This window comes from Hylobates moloch, unplaced genomic scaffold (genome assembly GCF_009828535.3).
Source record: "Hylobates moloch isolate HMO894 unplaced genomic scaffold, HMol_V3 SCAFFOLD_8, whole genome shotgun sequence".
NCBI classification, from domain to species: Eukaryota; Metazoa; Chordata; class Mammalia; order Primates; family Hylobatidae; genus Hylobates; species Hylobates moloch.
The window spans coordinates 17,919,210-17,937,800 of NW_026652283.1; the positions used below are offsets into that span (position 1 = coordinate 17,919,210).

General features: G+C 36.0%; 1 protein-coding gene across 36 annotated transcripts in view; it reads left to right on the forward strand.

Annotated features, from left to right (window-relative positions):
• The window catches only part of PLEKHA5 (pleckstrin homology domain containing A5), a 247,936-nt gene that overhangs the window by 92,425 nt on the left and 136,920 nt on the right, over positions 1–18,591 (forward strand). The window contains exon 1 of one of the 36 annotated variants that reach the window (XM_032159761.2): positions 13,257–13,353. The exons of the other annotated variants lie outside the window; for them this stretch is intronic. The gene's annotated coding sequence lies outside the window, so the exon portion shown is untranslated. Of the gene's footprint in view, positions 1–13,256; positions 13,354–18,591 lie in introns of those variants that run through there. 36 annotated transcript variants of the gene reach the window in all.

Here is an 18,591-nt window from a genome sequence, read left to right on the forward strand (position 1 = left end):
ATTCCAGCAAGCACCTTACATCAAAGATTAACTCAAAACATAATATTCTGGCAGAGGGATCAGCTCAGTTAATGGGATCAAGCAGCAGAATCCTTCACTGCGAGGGAGGAAGAGCCAAGTAAAATTCTCTACTGGACCACTACTCCAAAGTTGTTTGGCTTCCAGGATAGCCAGAGATCTTGTTTCTTACTTATGTAAAGACTAGAGAACCAACCACATACTTTGAATATCACTCATCTCACTGTGAAAAAATATTTCCAACATCCCTTATGCTAATTAATGAACCCTCTGATACAAAATTAGTGATACTTGTAGTGCCTGTGTGATTGTTGTCTAGGTTTCCTTGAATGTGAATCATTAATAGGATATTTAATATATTAACTGTCTTCCTCCACCGTTTATACTGAAGTGTTTTAAAGTTAATTACAGTCTAACAAGGCAGTATGTGGATGAAATTTTCTTGTTTTAATATTGTGTGTTAGAAAACTATAGCTATTTTTTTAATAAAAATTTGCAATTTTACAGATCCTGCTTAGGATGAGACTAGGTTGCTTTTTTAATAAAGTAACTCTCAAGTATTGTTAATAGTACATGTGGCACTCAGAAGTTCAATGAGGTCCAGGAATGATGAAGTTTGGAAGTCTGGTTTAATTGAATGACTTTTTTTCTGTTTTTCTTTTTGTTTTTTTCCTGGACAGAATTCTACCATTAACTTCTTTTCCCACTCACTTGCCCACATTATCAGTGGGTTTTGCTCTTACATGGTATAAACCAATTTTCTGCATTTCATAGTAAAACATTATCTCAAGGAACACTTACCTTCTTTACAACCAAATAGGGCCCTATGAAAATTTTTTTTAAAAATCGTTGCATAAAATAAGTTTAAATGGCCTTCAGTTTTGGAGAGTTTAATGAAATATTTCTAAATAAATATGACTAAGTTACAGAATTTTAGACAATTTGCTTCAGTGACTGTCTCTGCTTAAAGCACTTTCAATGACCATCATTCAGTGTTCTAATGAAATAAAAATTATGTTTCATTAGATAATGATGGTGGTAATATTTCAAAAGTATATGGCTTTAAATATATAGATACAGTATACATGTTCTAAAAGCAAATTTTTTGACATTTATTTGGAAAAAATTAGTGTTTTAGCCAGGCATGATGGTGTGCACCTTTACTCTCAGCTGATAGGAGACTGGAGTGGGAGGATTACTTGAGACCAGGAGGTCAAGGCTATAGTGTGCTATCGTTGTGACTGTGAATAGCCACTCTACTCCAGCCTGGGCAACATAGCAAGACCTCATCGCCTAAAAAGGGGAAAAAAGAATCTGTTAAAATTGGGCTTATCTCTTCTGTTAGCCACAATGGGATGGCAGTTTTAAGACAATGAAGGACAGATACCAGTGGAAAGCGTTTTTGCAATCCCTTGATTCCATACAGTAGGAAGTGCCCATCAGTACTTGTCCTTTTACAGATGCTTTCAGTCCGCTTTCCCAAAGGTGAGAGTCTCAATATTTCACGGCCACAAAACTGCTCCTTTTTACTCCATCTTTGGGGAGAGGTGGTAAACCAATGCCTACTGCCTGTGTCAGAGCCACATCCAGCTTCCATTTCACAGGAGAGAAGTATTGTAGCCCTTTTAATTACTTTCCTCAGAGCAGAAATTGTGGACCAGTGCGGAATTTGCTTACTACATCTAAAACATCTGAGGGTAGGATTTTAATTTTCTGTCTCTTTTTTAATTGAAAATTTGCAAACAAGTAAAATTGTAGAAAATATGGGGTTTTTGTTTTAGCATTTGTGGAGTTTTAGTACAGAATTTGCAGTTCTTGCTTATTATTTTCCCTTGTTACATTATGCTGTATGGTCTGCCTTCTAGAGAGGACCACTCTGATCCTTGTAGAAGAACAAGACAGTAGGAAACAATCTGTTAATCCCATTTTTCTCATGAGAAGCAACAAAAGCATTATAAGGTGATGTTAGAGGGTCCCAAACTACCAAAAAGTTTCCTCAAGGATCTTCATAACTGTAAATTATTAGAATCTCCTTCATTTGTGGTTTAGATCAGAATGCTTTTTAACCTGTTTGTCTTTTGAACAAGTTGGATGTGCAATTTGGCAATTCCATTTGCAATGTGGGTATTAATCTGAATGTAGAGTCACATTTTAAGTTTTCTTAGAGGGCTGGAAGTAATGAAGATCATCCCAGGATATATTCAGTCAGGGGAAAAATTGTAGAAAATTGTGCGATTAAAGCAAGTCAAAATCCTACTAACTAGAACTGATTAAATTCCAATGCACATCTTCCTTCAGATCTTTACATATTTCATATTAATGCTACATTAGTTATTTTTGAATTGTGGTAAAATTCATATCGTGTAAAAGTAACCATTTTAAAATGTACAGCTCATTGGTATTTAATACATTCATTCACAATGGAATGCAACCATCACCTCTATCCAGTTCCAAAGATTAATCTGCTTTCTGTCTCTATGGATTTACTATTTGGGGCATTTCTTATAAATGAAATTCTACAGTATGTGATCTTTTGTGTCTACCTTTTTTCACTTAGCATTAATGGTTTTGTGATTCATCTTGTAGCATGTATCAGTACATCATTCCTTTTTATGGCTGAATAATATTCCATCATTTGTAAATGCTATATTTTGTTTTTCCATTCATTTGTTGATTGGGCATGTGGGTTCTTTCCACCTTTTGGCTATTATGAATAGTACTGCTGTGAACATATATGTACAAGTATTTGTTTGAATCCCTGTTTTTAATTATTTGGGTATATATATCTGGGAGTTGAATTGCTAGGTCATATGGCAATTTTGTGTCCAACTTTTTGAGCTAAACTGTTTTCCATAGCACCCGCACCATTTACATTCCTGTCAACACTAAATATTTATGCTGAGATCCTGAACTGACTCTTGGACTTCCAAATTAAATTATGAACAATCTGGAATTTTTTGTTATAGTTAGGTAACATTAGCATATATTGTTATGAAATTTTTCAAAGAAAAGCTGTGAAACTGGTCCATTTTTAAAGTTTGTGTTTGGATAGTCATAATTTTTTATGTCTGATCTTCAGTCATCTGAACATACTTTTTAAGAATGGTGTTTAAGAACGGAATGTGCTCTGTTATTTAAATTATTATGCTTTATTCCTTTCTTGTTTTGTCTTTTATATCTAATATGTGGGTAACATTTTTGAAATATTTAGCCAATTTAGGAATCAAAGAGTTATACAGATTATTTAGAATTGGAGAATCTTTCTGGATAGCAATTTTTAAGTTTTTTTTTTTACTTGATTGACAGTAATTTTACTGTATAAGGAAGTCGGTTATATCCTTCCAGTTTCCAGTTCCGTACCTCTATTGTGATGTTTTCTATTATGCAGAACTTAAAGTTTTGGCAGCTTAATCTTTTGTTGCTCATTGTTAATGTTTTCAGTTACTTAATACACAGAACTGGCTTTTTCATTTTAAATTACATTTCGATTGATTAAATGTACTTTTTTGGGGGTCACAGAATGTGATAGACCATTCTTGGTGCCTACCAAATTGCTATCCACTCTTCCTTCCAACTTTCTTCCTATTGGAAAGAATCCCAATTTTGCTTTAGTGATTTCTTTCTTTTTTTTTTTTTTTTCTCATGTCCTCTGGGAAGGTAAGCTTCCTCAGCCCCAGGGTCTAAATAATAGTTATTCTTGTAGAGTTAATCCTGTTCCCCATGCCAGTAATTGGTTTAAGCTGAAGAGCTTCTGTGAGTAGTTTAAACACAGAGTAGTTTATTCTTTCAAGTAAAGGAGTCCCAGAGATAAGTATTCTAGGGTTGGAATCAGAGTTCCTTCCATTTTCCTGCTTTACTGTCCTAGAATGTGAGTGATTTTCTCAAGATTAATTCATGCTCTGAAATGGCTCTCATTATATCCAGAAGGTATAAAAATCAGAAGGGCAAATGAATTAATTTCCTAAGGTCCCCCACCTCATTGGCTATGCCTAATTAACATGCCTGTACCTAGTTGCAAGGGAAGCCAGGAAATGTAGTACTTTCGCAGGGTGCATTCCTTCCTTGAATAAAGCTGAGCAAGAAAAAAAGAATGGGCAGTGGATAGCAATGACCAATCTCTGCCGCAGCGCAGTTGTTGAAGGTTAACCAGGTTTAGAGTTCAGTAGCAGCTGTTTTGCAAAAACCTTTATAAGAGAATGTTTCATTCAAAATCTAAACAGTAATATAAGCTAAGTCAAACTTGTTTTCAAGTTCATATCACGTCTCATTTTCTTTTCATTCACTGCATCACCTCTGGACAATGGGAGCCCACTAAGATCCAAGCTTAGTGCTTTAATTCTTGTGGTGGGTCCTTAGTATAAGCCCTGCATCACAGTAAGTGAAACTACTTCATGGGAAAATCAGCTTTCTCAAGGGCATTTTTCATAAATCCACACCCTCGCCAACCCTCCATGTGACTTATGGTCCTCTGCTGATAAATCTCCTTTGATTATAACCCTTGTCTCTTTAGTAGCTGTTTGTGGCCTACTATGTTACACCAGGTCCCTTTGTCTAATACAGCCTTTCAGTCCTGCTCTTCATATACCGTACTAAGCCATTGCATTATAACTAAGCCAAACTAACCATTTCATTTTTACCCCAATATGTTTGCATCATGACTTCCTGTTTTCTACTCTCCACATCCTACCTGTCCTTGATAGGATTCAAACTCAAAGCCCATTTATATTTTTCTCTGTTTTATTTTCTGATCTACATGTCTTTTAGAACAATAGCTATTGCATAATAAGCTCTAATTATATGTCAGACACTATCGTTGTAAGGCTTTTGTTTTCATTTGTTTCATCGTAACAATTATGAGGAAGATGTTATTAGACCCATTTTAGAGATGAAGGAAGAACTGAGGCACAGAGACGTACAATAGTTTTCTTAAGACCTGATCCAGAATTCTGATCTAGGCAGCTAAAGTCCATTTGTGCAGTAGCATATCTAATATTCTCACTTTTATTTTACTTCTGTACTTATCTATTCCACTTACCCACCCACACCTAGACATTCTCTTTTTCTCTTTTTAATTTTTTAATTCTCCTACAGGATCTAGAAAAAATGCTTGTTTTATGGAAAAAGCATTACACTCTAAATATTTGCTAAACAAATGAAAAACCTATTGTTAGCCAAGTAATCAAATCTCAAACCATTTATGTGATTTTTTTTAACACTAGACAGCAGTGTAACATTTTCAATAAATTTCCAAAATAAAGATAAGTGGTTTCATTTAAAAGGAAAGAAAAAACTTGTTGACAAAGGAATTTATACAAATGAAGTGTAAAAATGGACAAAGAAATCTGCCCTCCAGTATCAGAAATATGAATGTAGAAGTGTGGCAAGTTAAAACTTGTTTTTGATTTTTAAGTCACTCATAGCAGAGAAATATTTAGTTTGTTTTTTGTTTGGTTTTAGGGGAAAATAGCCATACGCCAGTAAAACTTGATGTTGGCAGGCAGATGGTCTTGGTTGGAGTTGTTGACATGAGACCACATGACTGTGTTTGTTATGCAATATTGTGTCCGGAATTGGTGAGTTCTTGGTGTCACTGACTTCAAGAATGAAGCCGCGGACGCTTGCTGTGAGTGTTACAGTTCTTAAAGGTGGTGTCTTCAGAGTTTGTTCCTTCTGATGTTCGGATGTGTTCGGAGTTTATTCCTTCTGGTGAGCTCGTGGTCTCGCTGGCTTCAGGAGTGAAGCTGCAGACCTTCGCGGTGAGTGTTACAGCTCTTAAGGCGGCACGTCTGGAGTTGTTCGTTCCTCCTGTTTGGAGTTGTTCATTCCTTCCGGTGGGTTTGTGGTCTTGCTGGCCTTAGGAGTGAAGCTGCAGACCTTCACAGTGAGTGTTACAGCTCATAAAGGCAGTGCCTACCCAAAGAGTGAGCAGCAGCAAGATATATTGCAAAGAGTGAAAAAACAAAGCTTCCACAGTGGGGACCCAAGCAGGTTGCCACTGCTGGCTTGGGCAGCCAGCTTTTATTCCCTTATCTGGACCCACCCACATCCTGCTGATTGGTCCATTTTATAGAGAGCTGATTGGTCCGTTTTGACGGGGTGCTGATTGGTGCATTTACAATCCCTGAGCTAGACACAGAAGTTCTCTAAGTCCCCACGGAGCACTGATTGGTGCATTTACAAACCTTGAGCTAGACACAGGATGCTGATTGGTGTGTTTTTAAACCTTGAGCTAGACAAAGAGTGCTGATTGGTGTATTTACAATCCCTTAGCTAGACATAAAGGTTCTCCAAGTCCCCACCAGATTAGCTAGATACAGAGTGCTGATTGGTGTATTTACAATCCCTTAGCTAGACACAGAGTGCTGATTGGTGTATTTACAATCCTTTAGCTAGACATAAGGGTTCCTGAAGTCCCCACCAGATTAGCTAGATACAGAGTGCTGATTGGTGCATTTACAAACCTTAAGCTAGCCACAGAGTGCTGATTGGTGTATTTACAATCCCTTAGCTAGACATAAAGTTTCTCCCAAGTCCCCACTAGACTCAGGAGCCCAGCTGGCTTCACCTAGTGGATCCCACCCCGGGGCTGCAGGTGGACCTGCCTGCCAGTCCCACGCCATGCGCCTGCACTCCTCAGCCCTTGGGCGGTTGATGGGACCGGGCGCCGCGGAGCGGGGATGGTGCAGGAAGTCTTGGGCCGAGCAGGAACCCACGGCGGAGGGGAGGCTTGGGCATGGCGGGCTGCAGATCCCCAGCCCTGCCTGGTGGGGAAGCAGCTGAGGCCCGGTGAGAATTTGAGCACGGTGCGGGTGGGCTGGCAGTGCTGGAGGACCCGGCGCCCCCTCCGCAGCTGCTGGCCTGGGTGCTAAGCCCCTCACTGCCCGGGGCTGGCGGTGCCGGCCGGCCACTCCGAGTGCGGGGCCCGCCCAGCCTGCGCCCACCCGGAACTCACGCTGGCCCGTGAGCGCCACGCACACCCCAGTTCCCGCCCGCGCCTCTCCCTCCACACCTCCCCGCAAGCAGAGGGAGCTGTCTCCAGCCCAGAGAGGGGCTCCCACAGTGCAGCGGCAGGCTGAAGGGCTCCTCAGGCACGGCCAGAGTGGGCGCCGAGGCCAAGGAGGTGCTGAGAGCGAGCGAGGGCTGCCACCACGCTGTCACCTCTCAATATCATGGTGAGTAAAGGACAACTTACGAAGTCAGTTACTTTTTCAGGACCTTTCATTGAGTCCGTTGTAGAGATAGAATTGTCTTTTAGGTCCTAAGGCTGTGTCTTAATCATGAGTCTCCATAACACAGTCTGTCCTGTATTGTGGTTTTTTTAAAACATGGGTATTTTCTTCCTTCCCTACAAAAGGGTAAACAGGAGTTTCTTAATAAGTAAATCAAGCTAACACACAAAGCAACCATTGTAAGAGTTTCTTTGAGGCCTATTTTTTTGATGATAATGAAACTGGTAACACTATCATATGTTTAATTCTATTCCTGCATCAAAAACATACCATGTATCTTCCAAGCAGATAGTACAAGTGTAGAATTGACTGTTAGTACTTGAATAATAGATTTTTTTTGGTAAATCAAGCTCTGTAGAAAACGAGTTAGATTTTATTTCCTTCAGAATGAAAATCATTTTATATACAGTTAGAGTATAAGTCACAAACTGCCATTCACAAGTGTACATTCACATAAATATGTGCAATTTTTGTCAATGTTTAAAAATGTATATTCATCCAAAAGGTTATACTTAGGACCTAGGTAAGGAAATTACAACTGAATTTATATATATGTATATATATTTATATATGCACACATATATGTATATATATTTATATATGTACACATATGTATATATTTATGTATGTACACATATATGTATATATATTTATATATGCATATATAAATATTTACTCATAAAGCTTGGGTCATTAATTTTATATTCATCATATTTATGATTTTGTATTCATCAACATGTTCTTGAATCAGAATTTATTATGCTAGAATTTGAAGATTATCTTACGTAAAGCACAGATTTTTACAAACCTAATTTTTTATTACTACTGTATATTTAATTATAAAATCAGTAAATTTAAGTTTTTATACTACATTTGTTGCATATATACTCTTTGACTGGAAATTTTTCTAGAACTGTAGTGATTAAGGTGAAAATGTAAAGATTCCAGAGTCCATTAAAAGAATCACCACTCAATCTGTTTTTTTCCATCGAGAAAAATTATCTTCAAGCACCCAAAGATAGAGTTTAAATATGCCGAAGGAGATATAAATATAACCACACATTTCTCCTGTAGCTCAGAAGCTGAGATGCCATATGAAAACAAGGACACAGGGAAGAAATAGGATTAAGTTTTATTGCTCAAATAATTGCTGCTTTTTAGATTGTATTTCTCATTTTGGTTTGTATTTGGCTGTATGAATGAACTTATTAGATGTTAGTCCAGTCTCCATGAGTACACACTTTCCACCTACTGTGCAAGATAGTTTATATTAACAGATTATTTGAGATGGAAGTACCCATGTCTCTAAATTTTGTTGGTTATGCTGATTGTTCCTAATATGTAGTACTGGAACTACCTGAGTGAGGGAGATTGGGGTAGATCTCTCTGAGAAGGAAACATTTGAGCTGGACCTGAATAATGTAAATTAGTGAGATATGCAAGTTATGACAGAGGTCAGAAGGAGGAACTTGTGGCTACTAATCTCGTACAAGAAGTGGAAAGAATTTAGAAAGGATTTGGAAGAAATGAGAATAAAAAATGTCTAAGTCTCTTATTAAACTGGCCTTAGAGGGCTAACTTGTCATTTGATAACTTGAGAACTTGATATTTTCAGATTAAATAGTTCTGAATCCCATTAGTAAGCAAATGTATTTTAGAAGTTGTCACTCTCTGAGGAGGAAGATTCTAGTGTATGAAGGGCTTTTTCGTTATAAATGGTCTCTTCCTAAGCAGGTGTTTATGGATTCATTTGATTCTTAAATCATTCAACTCTTCCAGTTACTTTTTCTAAGAGTTGCTATGTAGTGAAATTTCACCTGTAAAAGAAAACCAAGATGATAGCATGGAGCAACCCTTGAACATTTCTTGGGTAGTGGATGAAAAATATCTGAACTATTATGTCAGTATCAAATGAGGATGACTAGACTAACATTGTGTTTAGAAGTTCTTGGCCCCATACCCACGTCGATTGTCTTCCTTGGTGGCATAGAGTTTATTCTTATACTCTACTTCAGTTTATATAGTGGTTACCTGTGCCGTAAGTTCATGGGATATTTGAAACCTACCTCAGGTAATCATTAGGTGTGAGAGTTTAATTTCTGTAAGCTGATTTACTCCTTACTTGATTACCAACTTTTAGCAGAAGATAATGAGGATACGAGAGAGAGAAAGACGCTATATTTTCAAATTATTTTAAAATTTACTTTTCTAATTAGCGTTACTTTGGTTTTTCTTTTCTTAAGTCATGAACAAATGGTATGTGCTATACCAAAATAAATGAATTTGGAAATTTGGGAAAAGGAGGTTATCATTATCCTTAATTTTTGCCTCTGTTTAAACTTGGGATTTAATATGCAGTTGTGCTTTTCTCGTACTAGTATTTTTCTGATCTGAACAATTTGTATTAAATGACCTAGGCAATAAAAATCAGTAGTCAACTGATGAAACATTTGCATGCATCATGTTGTACAGCACTGTTAGGTACTGTATGGAAAAGAGATTGGTAGGAGATCTGTTTCTTACCCGTTAAAAGAACTACTTTGAATATGTGTGATGAGTAAATCGGTACCAATTTATGGTATTCAAAACACCTCAATGCTGGATTTAGTTGTTTGAACATAAACCTGTTTACTAGAGTGAATGCTGGGAAACTAGGTTAAGTCAAGGTCAAGGCTGGCACTTTGAAGAAGACAGTGGTCAAAGTTTTAAATGGCACTGACAAGTAAAGTAACATAAGGGCTGAAAAATTACAAATATCACAATTAGATCTTTAGTCATTATCACAAATATTGCTGAGGAATGCGCTGAAACATGTTATTTCGTGGGGAATACTTTGGAGGCCCTCACTGGATTTTTTCTGTGCCTTTTTAATGAAGCATTCATTGTTCCTGACCTATAGTATAGAGATAATGTGAAAAGAGAATCAGGATTTATTGAGATTTAGGATTCCCCTTGATTTAAAGACGTTTATTAGCTCTCACGAAGTAGTGGAGCATTGATCCACAGTCTGCCTCAGCTTCTTTTCCTAAAACGTGGTTTCGGCAGAATTGAGAAAGCTAAACTTGTCATCAGTGACATTTGGGGAAACTGGGCAGAATTTTACAAGGAACTTGTGAGAATTGCCCTATTTGTAACCTATTCTTTTCCTTAAATGAATAGTTTCTCTTTAACAGGGCATCCTTTTTAAATGTAAAATTTAGATTACATCTTAGATTTGCGCTTTTATAACTACTGCTACCTCTAACTGAAGTTGCCTCTTGAAATAGTCAGGTCAGCTGTCAGTTTGTTAAGCCTTTTCCAGATTCCCCCAGGCATTTAGCCATTTCCTCTTCTGTGCTCTACAAGTGAGGTTGTGTTATAATGATCTGTTTACAGCTCTTTCTCCTTATTAAACTGTCACTTCAGGCTGTTAGGGCCTTGAGAGCAGGGACCTTATCTTATGCCCCCCTTCACAACGGTGTTTTCCCTGTGGCAGTCCTTCTGTAAACGGTGGCTGTATTAAAGGGCCTGACCCTCACAGGTTCTAGAGAAGCTGTGCAGGGTGCTGGTAACTTCATAAACCAAACCCTTGGTTGACTTGATGCTTCTTAGTATCCCTCATAAGCTTCCAGAGTCTCTTGACACATCCCTGCTGATTTGATGTATTGTTTTTCTCCTGGCAGCCATATGCAGAACCACCATGCCACTGTGTGATTATGCAAACATTGTGCTGCAATTTTATTACAAAAATGTCTGCCTTCAAATGGGGTGATTTTATAGCATATACAACAGTGAATACGCCTGAACCAGCTCTGCCAGGATAATACAAAATTCCTTCTCAGTAAGTTTTTGAGGTGTTTTGTTACAGCTGTCTGATGAGAACAGTGAAGCCCTTATTATATAATAGAAGATCAAATTGATTTGGGGGTAAGGATAGTAAGCTTACTATATTTTAATCTTCATACAGTGTTTATAGGTTATGGTTTATGTTTTTTATTGTCTTTTAGATTCTCTGATTTATGTTTTTTAAAGGGGGCTGTCCTTGGCTTTTAGAACTGGAAAAGTTGTTTCATTGACTTCTTTTTCATGTTTCTGAGAATGGATTTGTTTTCTTTTATTGTATGAGGAGTTTAAACTTGAACATATTTGAAACTAGCAAAGGCTTCACTGAAAAAAGTGAGAAAGATCATGAATCACTACTTCTCTAAAACATATGCAAACCCTTCTGGTTATAGCAAACTGTGTTGGCTTGCTTATCTATATTTCAAATTACATGATGAAATAATTTTGTTTTCTCAACTTGAGATGCTATTTTTAATTTTTGTTACAGCAGTTTCATATGAAAGGAATTTGTTTTAGCACCAGTTACGTTGCGTGCTAGATTTAGTTGTAAGACAACTCAGATTGAGGTATCTAAAAATTTTTATATCAGTAGCATTCTAACAAGGTATATACAATATGTTTTGTAAAATGGTTTGCCCATACACTGTTAAAAATCCCCATTTTGGGTAAAGGGCATGAACTGTAGAAGAAATACAGTCAGCCACTAAATGTCAGTCAACATTTAATTAAACACTTAGAATGTGGTAAGCACTGTTCTAATTGCTTGACATGGTTTTTCTCATACAATAATCAGAAAAATCTCATGAGTATTACATTATTATATTTTCTGAGTAAGGAAATGGAATCACGGGGAGACTAAGTAACCTGCCTGTGGTCAGAAAACTGTTGAGAAAAGGAGCTGGGCTTGAACTGCGGTCATCTGACTTCGTAGCTGATGTGCTTTTGAGCTTTAAGCTGTACTGCCTTCTGTGTGAATAGGCATATGAAGAAAGGTTTAACCTCACTTTAAATTGAAACATACACACACCCAATTAAAACAGTGTGATGGCTTTCTTGCAAAGAAGAAAAGTCATTGTCAGTATTCAGTATGAGCTGAGATGTGGGGAAAGGAGAAATTTAATGCACTGAGGTACAAATATACATTGTTACCTCTTTTTGGAGGATAGCGTGTGTAAATGTTGAAAACATGCACGTGTTTTGACCTATCCATCCCACTTCTGAGAATTATCCCACATAGCTAAACACATAAAAGCCCAAAGATATCTGAGCAGTCATCACAAAAGGAAAGTTAGGAATGTAATTGCTGACATGGAAACCTGTCCATAGCACATTATTGAGTGAAAGAAAGTATGTTGCAAAACAACATGTATAGTTTTATTTCCTTCTGTTGAATAAATACTTGTTTATGTTACAAACTCTGGTTTGAAATCATGTTCACCACAATGTTAACAACTCTTATCTTTTCTGCTAGTTAGTATACCTTGGTAATCAAATGTCTGGGCAGTGCAGGCACTCTGCCTGGGTTTGAATCCTATTTAATCACTTATTAGCATTGTGACTGTGGGCAAATTACTTAACTACTTTGTACCTTAGTTACTTCAGTAAAATGGAGATCACTACTATAGAATCTATCTTGTTGGGTTATGAGGCTCACATGAATTTGTAAAGTGCTTAACATAGTAAGTGGTCAATAAAACTGAGCAACCATCATCATCATTTCTGGGTGGTGGAATTCCAGGCAATTTTAGCCTTTTATATACCTTTTATTGCTTGAATTTTTGAAACAAATATATATCATCTTGGAAAAAACAGGAAAAACTGTTTTTAGAGTCATTTTAGTTGATGTGCTTACAGTTTAAACAAGAAATTTGCATTTATTTAGAGCTAAGGTTATTTTAATACTCAGTAAACGTTTTCTTCAGTAACTATTTGCAGCCATATATCTTGGTGTTTCATCCTATGCTATATGCCAATTTTAAGGGAATTGAAATCATATTTTACTCTTATGGCTGGAAGGCATGCATAATCACAACAGATTCTTCCTGGAGGAGCTGCCTTAGTTTGCGGCTGCAGTGACATGTTTGAATGTGACGTCAGTCTGGTGTCAGACTTCCAGAGTGGCAGGCCAGCCTCAGAACCACAGTGTATTTCCTCAGTGCTTCGTCCCCACAGTGCTCATTGAGAACAGCTTAAAGACAAAGCAGTTGAGTCTTATTTTTACTCCAGTGTCCTTTTTGCGTATAATTGAATTCGTCCTTTTAAGAACTGATTTTGATGAAGGCTGGTGAGTAATTCTTGTTACTTTAATGTATTAATAATAAATAGCTAATAGCTAAGTGAACAGTAGTCCTTTTCCTCAGTTAATGATCCTATGGCAAATAATCTTTGTAGCTCTGGTGCCAGGCACAATGCCTAGTGCAAAGGATTTACATACTATAAATATTTTTATAAACAAAGTATTGTTTTGTTGTAGAAATATAAGTATGTTCATGAGGTTTTCAAATGCTTGAACATTTTAAGATTTGAGCATTGGAAATGTCTTCCTCTTAGTTATTCCTTAACTTTAGGCTACATGAATACATAGTAGTCACAAATTGCTTTAAAACCTAAAGATTTTTATTTAAAATCTTATTATTCCTTATTTTTAACTTAGAGAAGATACTTGATTTGCCCCTAGACCTCCAAAGATAATTAGATGAATAATTCCTCAGATGTTCCTGTGGAGGTACTAACAGTATGCATTATATAATTTTTTTAAGGTATATCAATACTAGTATAAGCTTATTAATAGAAGCTGCTATGTCTTTAATTCTTCAATTATTGGGCCATTTCAGTGATATGATTCAAAATAGGAATCTTTATTGACTTAAAATTTAAGAGCAATATAATGGCAGGAGATTATATATTACAGATTGTATTTTATTTAGCATTTAAATAAATTAAGAAGTTTCTTAATTTTTTAAAGAAATTAAGAGTTCTGCTGTTAATTGTAGAGGCCAGGCAAGATTTATTATTATTAATATAAATTCATGTTTCTTTGAGTTGTACTATGTAAATTGATTTTGTTGTTTTAAAAGCATTAGTTTAAGAAGTAGGTTATGTTGGGTAAGCTTTTTCTTTTGTTTCTAGACATAGCTATTTTGCTTATAAATTCTTTTTCCCTGTTTCATATGGATGAATGATATTATTGTAATTTCATTCTATTTATATTGTACAAACAAAAGCCTATAAAGTCTTACATTTTGCCATTTCTGGCATAATCGTTTTCTTGCATTTTCAGCAGCAGCGTTGTGATTTCAAGGTCTTTTAGAAGAATTTCCAAACAAAGTGTTTTTCTTAAAGAATAAAAAATGAATAGTTTTTTTCTGATAATTGTGCTACTCTAGTTTTTTGTTTGTTTGCTACTCTAGTTTTCAAGTCTAGATGAGGAAAACATGATATGGAAATTCTTACTAAATATGTTAACTGTTTTCACTTCAGTTTTCTGAAGCAGTTGAAGAATGACTTGCTGTACATATTTTTTGTGAATAATATAGTTAGGTATTGAAGTGATCTAAATGAGCTTTTTATATGTGAATGTGAAAAGAGTAACAAGTTTTAGGAATTAACACTAACTGCTTCGTATTATGACTCCCAGTATATTATAATACTTAGAAGCATAGAAATAGGGAAGTAGGGTTTCAAGTTTGCTCTATTTGACTCGACAGTCTTAATTTAAGATCCACAATTTTTTCCTTAAGTTGCAGAATTTTCAGATTCCAACTAAGATTCTACCCAATTTAACTATACAGAGGAATATTTCTATTCCCTTTTAAACTTTATCTTGAATCCACTGAAAATGTTTTAACATGGCTTTAAGTCTGTGTTTTAAACTTAATCAGTAAGTTACTATGGTGATGATGAATTAGAATATTCAGTATACATTTTAAACAAAGATGTTTTTGAGACATTATGACATCATAGGTCATGGGTTGCTACTAAAGTTCAAGTGAGGAGAAACTATTTCAACTTTTTTTTTGTATGAACAGGAAATTAAATCTGGCAAAAAAAAAAAAAAAGAGGGCAATGAGCAGAGCTGTGGGGATAACTTGAAATTAACACAAAAGTTTTACTTAAGAATAAAGCAGTAAAACAGAGCACTTGTCTGTTTTCCAGTGAATAAGGTATCATTTGAGGAACGCTTTCCACCAATGCTATAGACTGCTTGAAAAAGTGTAATGGTGCTACTCTTCTTTGTTTGAAATTTAGCCTAGTAAACTCAGATGGAATAGTATTTCTTAAAGCCCTTATAGTCTTAAACTATATTTTTGTTTCCTTGTGTAGACAGTACAAAACCTTGTACATATAGGATGCTTAATAAATAATTTCAACACGAAGAAATGAATTGGCAAAGCAAGTTAAATACCTGAGGGAGGATATCTTGATCTTTGCGTTGTAGAGATTCCATCTTCACTCTGGTGATTAAAACCTGCTAGTTAACTAGCCTGTTGATAGCATGCCCTGTGTTGTACTCTGCTGGAAGGAAATGTGTCTCCAGAGTGAAATATTGTCATCACAGGGTCCTGTAGTGGCCATTGGATTTCCACCAAGTGTCTCTGTGCTCACAATGTCACTGCTATAGGAACTGGGTTACTTACCCTGCTATTCTGGGTTGGATTTCTGTCCCACTCGTGCCTCATCTGCAAGTGAGAAATTTCTCAGTGCTTGAGGATAATGATTTGTTGACTAAACTGAACCTAAATTAAGTGTTGTGTGCATCACATAAAGTGCATTACTATTTGGGCCTTTTCAGAGTTTTAAAAAATATATTATTTTGGAATTGAAGTAAAAGAAAACCTAGGAGGGGAGCAAATACATTGTTTCAAAACTTATATAACACATTTTATATACATAAACATATTGTTAGTCAAAGCCTAGATTTTCAACCACATTTCTTTGTGCCCTAGCCAGCTTCAATCTGTGCTGAACTCCAGCCACATCTGACTAATCCCACTGATTCCACCAGGCTCAATTCAAATGGTAGCCACTTCCATGATGCCTTCTCTGCTCTTTTCCTTTCTAAGCAAGATCAATCCCTAATCGGTTTCCCCTTTGTATTTTGTTTATGGTTATGTGACTCTTCATGTTTGTTTATTTATTTGTATTTATAATATTATTAAGGCCGTGTCACCAGTGCCTAGCACATATAGAATGAATAAAAGTATTTGTTATGCTGCGAGATAGCTATTTTGAAAGAAAGCCAACCGTTTTTACAAAGTCTTTTTGTATCACAGGAATATCATTTGGCTTATGAGTCAGCTACTTTTTTATTCTTGAAGAAATTGTTTGAAACTCATGCAACATATGAAAATGAATACTGCACGATAAGGAATAAGTGATTAGCAATTTTTTCCCTTTTAAATTGAACTGTTACTCTGTCAGTTTGACTCTATTGGAAAGAGTGTGTTTTATCTACAATAAAAATAATTGGATCTCTTTAAATTGTGTGGTAATTTATGTATAGGTTATAATTTGGTTAACTTTCTAAAGTGGAGTGTGACCACATGTAAAAGAGTGGATCCTTCAGCTTTTTCTAATTTGCCTTTTGTTTCCTTCCCAAAGGTATAATAAACTTCTATATAAGGCATGTTACAATAAAATATTACAAATTAGCATTCATTAGGGAGTTTTTTTTTTTTTTTAAAGACAGGGTCTTGCTGTTGCTCAGGCTGGAGCATAATGGCACCATCATAGCTCACTGCAGCCTTGAACGCCTAAGCTTAAGGGATCCTCCCACCTCAGCTTCCTGAGTAATTGGAACTACAGGGATGCACCACCTCACCTGGCTAAGTTCTAATATCATTATTATTATTTTTTTATTTATTTATTTATTTATTTATTTTTTAGAGACAGGGCCTTTCTTTACTGCCCAGGCTAGCCTCAAACTCTTGGCCTCAAGCAGTCCTCTCACTTCGGCTTCCCAAAGTGCTGGGATTACAGGCTATGTATATTTTTGAATGCCATGTTATTGCTTTTAAATGATGAGAATGTTTCTGATTATTGAAATGTTTCTGAGTTAGGGTTCTGCCCAGTTTTATTTTAAAAGTCAGTAAGACTTTTGTGACACAATATTTTTATACAAGTGACTCTGCAACTTTTCGAGTAAGTATTCTTTTAACCCCCTAAAATATACCCTGTGAGCATTTTTATTGTTATGTGGCTTTATAAGTGCTTTTTCCGTCTATCATTCAATAGTAAACTTTAACCTTGGATCACATTATCAGTGTTCCTTATTCATTAAATTATAGTTGTATGCAAGCCATTATACTTCACATTAAGGATGATGCAGAGAGCCAACAATTATTTAAAGCAAGGAAGTGACATAATTTACTTGTTTTTAAGAAATCTGATTCTACTAACACATTCAAGTTCAGTATTATATGGTGAGGGCTCTATTAGATCCAGCTAATATGCCTTGGTGTGTAACCAGATACTTTATCCTTTTAAAGAGGTAGGGGTTTTGTTGTGCTGCTGGTTTGGTTTTTTGGTTTTGATTCCTATTCTACAGAAAGAAGTTGAAGCTCAGCTTGGAGGATAGACTCAATAGTGAAGAGTCTTGTTACAATGAGGTGGATTCAGATGCTGTTAAGAGAGTCTTATGTTGTACATGATAAATACATACTGTCTTAATTTTTTAGTTGAAAAATAAATTATAAAAATAGCTGGGTGTGATGGCTCATGCCTGTAATCCCAGCACTATGGGAAGCCGAGGCGGGCGGATCACTTGAGGCTAGGAGTTCAAGACCAGCCTGGCCAACATGGTAAAACCCCCCCATCTCTACTAAAAATACACAGATTAGCTGGGCATGGTGGTGGTGCCTGTAATCCCATCTACTTGGGAGGTTGAGGCAGGAGAATCACTTGAACCCAGGAGTTAGAGGTTGCAGTGAGCCCAAAATCACACCACTGTACTCCAGCCTGCCTGGGTAATACAGTGAGATTCCATCTGAAAAAAAAAAAAAAAAAAAAAAAAAGAAAGAAAAGAAAAATAAATTGTAAAGATAAATAACAATTTTTTTTAAAAAAGAGAGTCTTGGAACCATATGCGCCTGCACAGTGGCTGAGATGTTATTAGCAGTCAGTCTCACTTAATTCTTGAATACTTGGCAGAAAATTACTTTGGCAAATTATTGTGTACATTTTTAAGAATCATAGTTCTGTTTTAACCATGTAGTACCAGTTAACCTTCCCATTTTCTTAAATGGTTAAGTTCAGATTCATTCAAATTACTTACAGGTGAAAGAATTATCTAAATTATGTTAAGCACTTTTGCTTTTAATTTATCAAGTGATCTAAAATGTAACTGTGCCGTAATACTCGAGATGGATGTGATAGGTACATTTTGTCTTTAACTAGCATGGTGTTAATTGAATCATTCTTACATTACTTTCAAAATTGCTTTAAATTCATTAAAAGGTGTTCATTTTGTAAATTCCTTTTTCTGTTTTTTTATTTTTTATTTTTTTGAGACAGAGTCTCACTC